The following is a 5,209-nucleotide window of genomic DNA, read 5'->3' on the forward strand; positions in this document are numbered from 1 at the left end:
AGCGTAGGAGGGACTTTTAGGTTTTTAGAGAAGTTTTTATTAAATTAGAAGGTACATCCTGGAAAACACACGCATCGTACGTGTACAGCCTAGTGATTTTTTGCGAACCGAACACGCTCATGCCACCGGCACCCAGATCTATGCACACATGACCACCAGCACCCCAGAAGCCCCCTCGTTGCTCCAGAAGGGCCTCCGAGAAGTTGTTTTATAAATTTCGTTGCCTTTAAGTAGACCCAAGTCCAAATCCACCTACGCAGACAGGCGCACACACTCCCTTTTATTTCTATGAATAGAGAATCTCACACACAGTTCATTTTAGGAAGCGCATGAGCCTCCAGCTTTTGTCCTACCTTTCTGAATGATAGATGCAGGAAAGCGTCTTTTTATAAAAAGGGTTCCGATTAACACATTTTTAAAAAGAAATGGTAGTAGAGCTTCTGTTTGGGATGATAGAAAGGTTCCGGTAATGGGTCTCATGTTTTCCTACTTAATGGTTTCACTTGAAGTGCGGTGTCTGGTCTTGATTTTTTGTCGGGCGGGGGCGGGGTGGTGAGGAGTAAGGGACGGAGGGCAACGTGCCCGGGGCTGGAGAGTTTCGGGGACAGAGGATTATCGTTTCTCACTCCTGAATCGAGGGCAGGGCTCCCCTTAATCCTCCCTGGTAGAGTAGGAGAGTTTTAGGGAGAGGCATACCCTAAAATGCAGCGCCCCGCCGTCAGGGAAGGGCGGAGGAACGGACTTCTGGGCGCGGGCCGTCCCACCTGCTCGGCTTCCCCTGCACAGCCCTGGACCCGAGGCCCCCTGCGGCAGCGTGTCCACTGTCCCCAGGACCGGACTTCTTCCTGCCCAGCCCCTGCCATGCCGAACCCACGGTCCAAACGGCCGCCCGTCACCCCCGGGGGCTCCCCGCGGCCTCACCTGGATCCGTCCCTTTTCCGGATTTTCTGGGTGCCATTGGGGAGGCACCCAGGAAGTCCTGGGCTGTTTCAGCAGAAGGAATGAACAGGAAGCAGAAAGGGCCATTTTAGACAAACCCACGGTTGATTTGTTATCCTCGTTTTTCGTTTGTTTGCTAAATCCTTGGCACCCACGGTGGGGTCTCCTCGCCAGCTGTGTCCGCATCACCGGGGAGCTTGTTAAAAATCCAGCATTTTTCGTCCCTACCTCAGACCTCCCGAACCAAAAGCTGCACTTTAACGAGATCCCCAGGTGATTCGTATGCTCGTTCAAGTTTGAGAAGCCCAATCTAAAGTAAAACGCGCTTTCATAATTAGGAAAATGATGGTTTTTTCAGTGGTAGGTGTTCCCTGGTGACTCTTCTGTTTCTGGGCCGTCAGGCTGGAAGCCGGCGATGACTCTCCACCGATGTCCCCCGGCCCGCCCCCGCCCACCGAACTCAGGTTGTACCCAGGTCGTACCCAGGTCGGGGCTTTGGGGCCAAGAGCCATCCTGGTGCTTGCTGGGGGAGGGTACGCAAGGAGGAGGAGAAGTGGTTGAAATCAGGGGCAGCGGCCGGGAAAGATAAAACCAGCACAGGAAATGACAGCCAGACTGTGACCGACAGCCTACCCGCCCGCGGAGCGGAATCCGCTCCCAAAGCTTGGGACACTTTGTCCACTCCCCCGTGTGTCCCCGTGAGCCCAGCAGGAGACAGGCTTTACGGGGAGAGTGTTGGGACGTCTCTCTGTTCCGGGGTGTGCCTGCTACTTTCTACTGTAGAGCGATGGATGGGCTTGGAGAAGCGCGGCCCCAGCGCGCCAGCCTGGGCTCCGGCACTGAGTCGCTCTGTGAGTCAGGGCCGGCTCCTCCCCACGTGTAAGAAAATGGGACCGAGGCGTCTGGCTTTTTCAGAGGCCGATATGAGCACAGCCCTAAGCTGCTCCCGTCATGTGACTTCTTCCTTCCTCAATGGCTCTCCTCAGGCGCGAAACTTGGGGGTTTATAACATTTCTGACACTAACATGGTTTTATTGTAGATTTACACAATTCTAGAGGGAAGTGGGACTTAATTTTAATTTGTATATTCTCTCCCCACCCCCCTCTCTCTCTCTCTCTCGCTCTCGCTCTCGCTCTCGCTCTCGCTCTCTCTCCCTCCCTCCTCTTCTCTCTCTCTCTCTCCCGCCTGCCACTCCCTTCTCTTCCCAGATCCAACTTCCAAACGCAGAAGTTTCTGAGGGTTTGGTCCGTGGAGCTGTTCTCCCCGTGGGCAGCACCATCCGTTTCTGAATCGCCCCTATTATGCTAAAAACAACGTATTTCCACTTTTAGCCTAGAGGTCTCCGAATTTCAGAATGAGGTCAATGAAGAGTTCACTTTTACACACACTGAGTTTGAGGGATCTGTGATTTCCCCAGTAGCCTACTTGATCTTCCACTTAGATGTGTCACTGGCCTCTCAAACTTAACGTGTGCAAAATTAAACTCTGCTCACTGCACTCCATTCGCTCCGAGCTCCATCTCAGCCGGTGGTTCATAATCCGACTCCCCAAGCTCGGTGCAGCCTTTCACAGCTTCCCCTCCCACAGCCAGAACCTAATCTGGCACCAGTCCTGTCACTTCTGCGTTAAGTCCTTCCCTGTCTCCCCATCTCCACCGCGCCCCTCGTCTGAGCCGTCTTCATCTGTCACCGCATTGACCTCCATCTTGGTCTCCCTCTGCTCTCGCCGCCCTATAATCTGTTACCCGGTCGGCACAATCTTGTTACAGTGCGAGAGTTTGCCCAGAACCGCTGCTGAAAAGCTTACGAAGATGTCTATTGCACTCAGAATGAAACTCTAGCTTCTTATCTAGGCCTAGAAGGCAGTGCAGAGAGCTGTGGTCCCCCACTCCTTAGCCACGATGTCATTTTTTTGTGGTTTCGGTTACCCATGGTCCACCATGGTCCAAAAATATAAAGAGAGAAATTCCACCCCACTTCATGTCATCACGTATGTATGGCATTATCTCACATCGTCACGAGAAGGAGGGTGAGTACAGTACAAGAAGATATTTTGAGAGCGACAGAACATTCACATGCCTTGTATTACAGTCTGTTATAATTGTTCTTTATTATTATTTCTCTCTGTGCCTAATTTGTAAATTAAACTTTATCACGGGTTAAGTATGTATAGGGAAGAACATAGTACATATAATGTTTGGTACCATCCACAGTTCCGGGCATCCACTGGGGGGTCTTAGAATGTGTCCCCCGTGGGTGAGGGGCGCCGCTGTGATCGATCGGTTTTGAGGCTGGGCGCTGAGGCTGCACAGCCTGGGTCTAACTCCTAGTTCTAGCTCGCTCTCTACAGAACTTTGGACAAAGTACTTAATCTCTCTGTGTCTCAATTTTCTCATCTATAAAATCCAAAAGATGAGACTTATTTACTTCTCAAGACGGGCGGGGATGGACTGGGACGATGGGTATGCAGCTAGTGGGACAGCGCCTGTCACATAGTAGGTGCTTACTGTTACCTTGACCTCTTTAACCTCATCCCCCTGGCTCCCTCCATCTCAGCGTCAGGCCTTAGCTTTTAAGGCAGCTCCAGCGAGAGGCCTTCCTCGACCATCTTTCCAAAAACAGGGGCTCGAAACCTGGTTCTTCGCCTTCAGAGCACTCACTGCCGCGTGTAAGTGCCGTGGATCTATTCGTGTGTGCGTTTCATGCCTGTCCCCATCGCTGGACGATAAACCCCGCCGAGGAGACTTGTCGACTTGCTCTGCACTGTAACGTTGCTTAGTATTTACTAGGCGTTCAGTAAATACCTGTTGGGGAATAAATCGGGGGTGAATAAAGTCTGGGCATCTCCTAGGGAAGCAAGTCTTAACCTAGTCGTGCCCAAAACTACTAAATCAACCATGAAAGTGCTTTTCCCCCAAGTGTGTGGCCAGGACTGTCCTCACGAAAAGCAAACTGTTGGTTGGTTTGTTCACTAATAATAGAACATGATCACTGCGTTTTCTCAGTCAGCAGGTATTAGTGGTAACCACCGCCACCTCGTGGTGGGGTATGGCATTACAGCCTTCGTTGTTGCGAAGGCGCGGGGCCGCGGCGGGACGCCCCCAGGCTTCCCCGTGGCGGGAGTTGGTCGCAGTGCAGGTTTCACGGCGTGTCCAGCAGAGGGCGCTGCGGAGCCGCGCCGGCCGCTCGAGAGGGCGCAGCCCCACGGGGAGCAGGGCACGGGGAGTGACGTTCAAAGTGACACGTCCAGGTGTTACACATTCCGGGGCGGCTTTCCAACCTGCCAGGTGGCTTCGCAGCCCAGTACAATGCAGTGGTTTCCGGTCTGGCTGCGTGTCCCTGGGACCTGAGAGCTTTTGGAAAATGCAGATCTCTGGGTAGCACCCCCAAAGCTGGGATGACCTGGGCAGGCCCTGGACCCCCTTGAAGATGTTCCCGCTGATTTTGATGCTCGAAAGTTTTGGGATCCCCTAAGTGGGAATTCCCACCCATCTCGGGGAGCAGAGGGAGTGTGGGGGAGACACGTCTGGTTTCCATTCCCTACCCTGTCGCTTTTCGGCTGTGACCTTTCTCTGCTCCTCACCCCCCTTGTAAAATGGAGACGACACAGATGGCCCTATACTGCCTACCTTGTAGGGTCATTTAAGGATGCGAGGAGAGCCGGGTGTGAAGCTGCTGGTAGTAAGGGTTCAAAGCAAGGCAGTTTCTGCTCCCCACGAAGGCAGAGGAGGATTTCTGAGACCTCTCCTGGGTCTCCGCATCCCTGGGGGTGGGGGTGGGGGGGGGAGGGTCTGTCCAGTCCCGTCCCTGGGAACTGACTACAGTGTTTCACTCCGGAACCTCCCGGCTGCCTCTGCCTCTTCCGTTTATTCGCTTTTCTTCCGGGAGGCAGTCAGGTATGAGGAGACCCAGGACGTTTAGTTAGAAGGGATCTCATGCAGCATCTAGTGAATCCCTTTGAATTCTCAGATGGGAAACAGGTTCGGAGAGGTCGAGAGACTTACTCAAGGTCACACAGCTGGTTAGCACGAAGCCATGGGTTTGTGTTCTCATCAGCCCTCAGGGCTGCCTCTGCGAGTTTCCTGGTGAATCCTTCAGGTCTTGCCCTTGTCCTCCAGAAGGATGACTTTCTTGAAAAATCAGTGCTTCCTGCTTTCCCATTTGGGGGCCATTATCACCGCCTTATGCAACAGATCAGACGGGCAACAGGAGGGTGACAGTAACAGTGACAGATGCCACCGCGCAGGGCGCTGGGCCCTCTGCAAGCCTC

The sequence above is a fragment of the Pteropus alecto genome, unplaced genomic scaffold (genome assembly GCF_000325575.1).
Source record: "Pteropus alecto unplaced genomic scaffold, ASM32557v1 scaffold35, whole genome shotgun sequence".
NCBI lineage: Eukaryota > Metazoa > Chordata > Mammalia > Chiroptera > Pteropodidae > Pteropus > Pteropus alecto.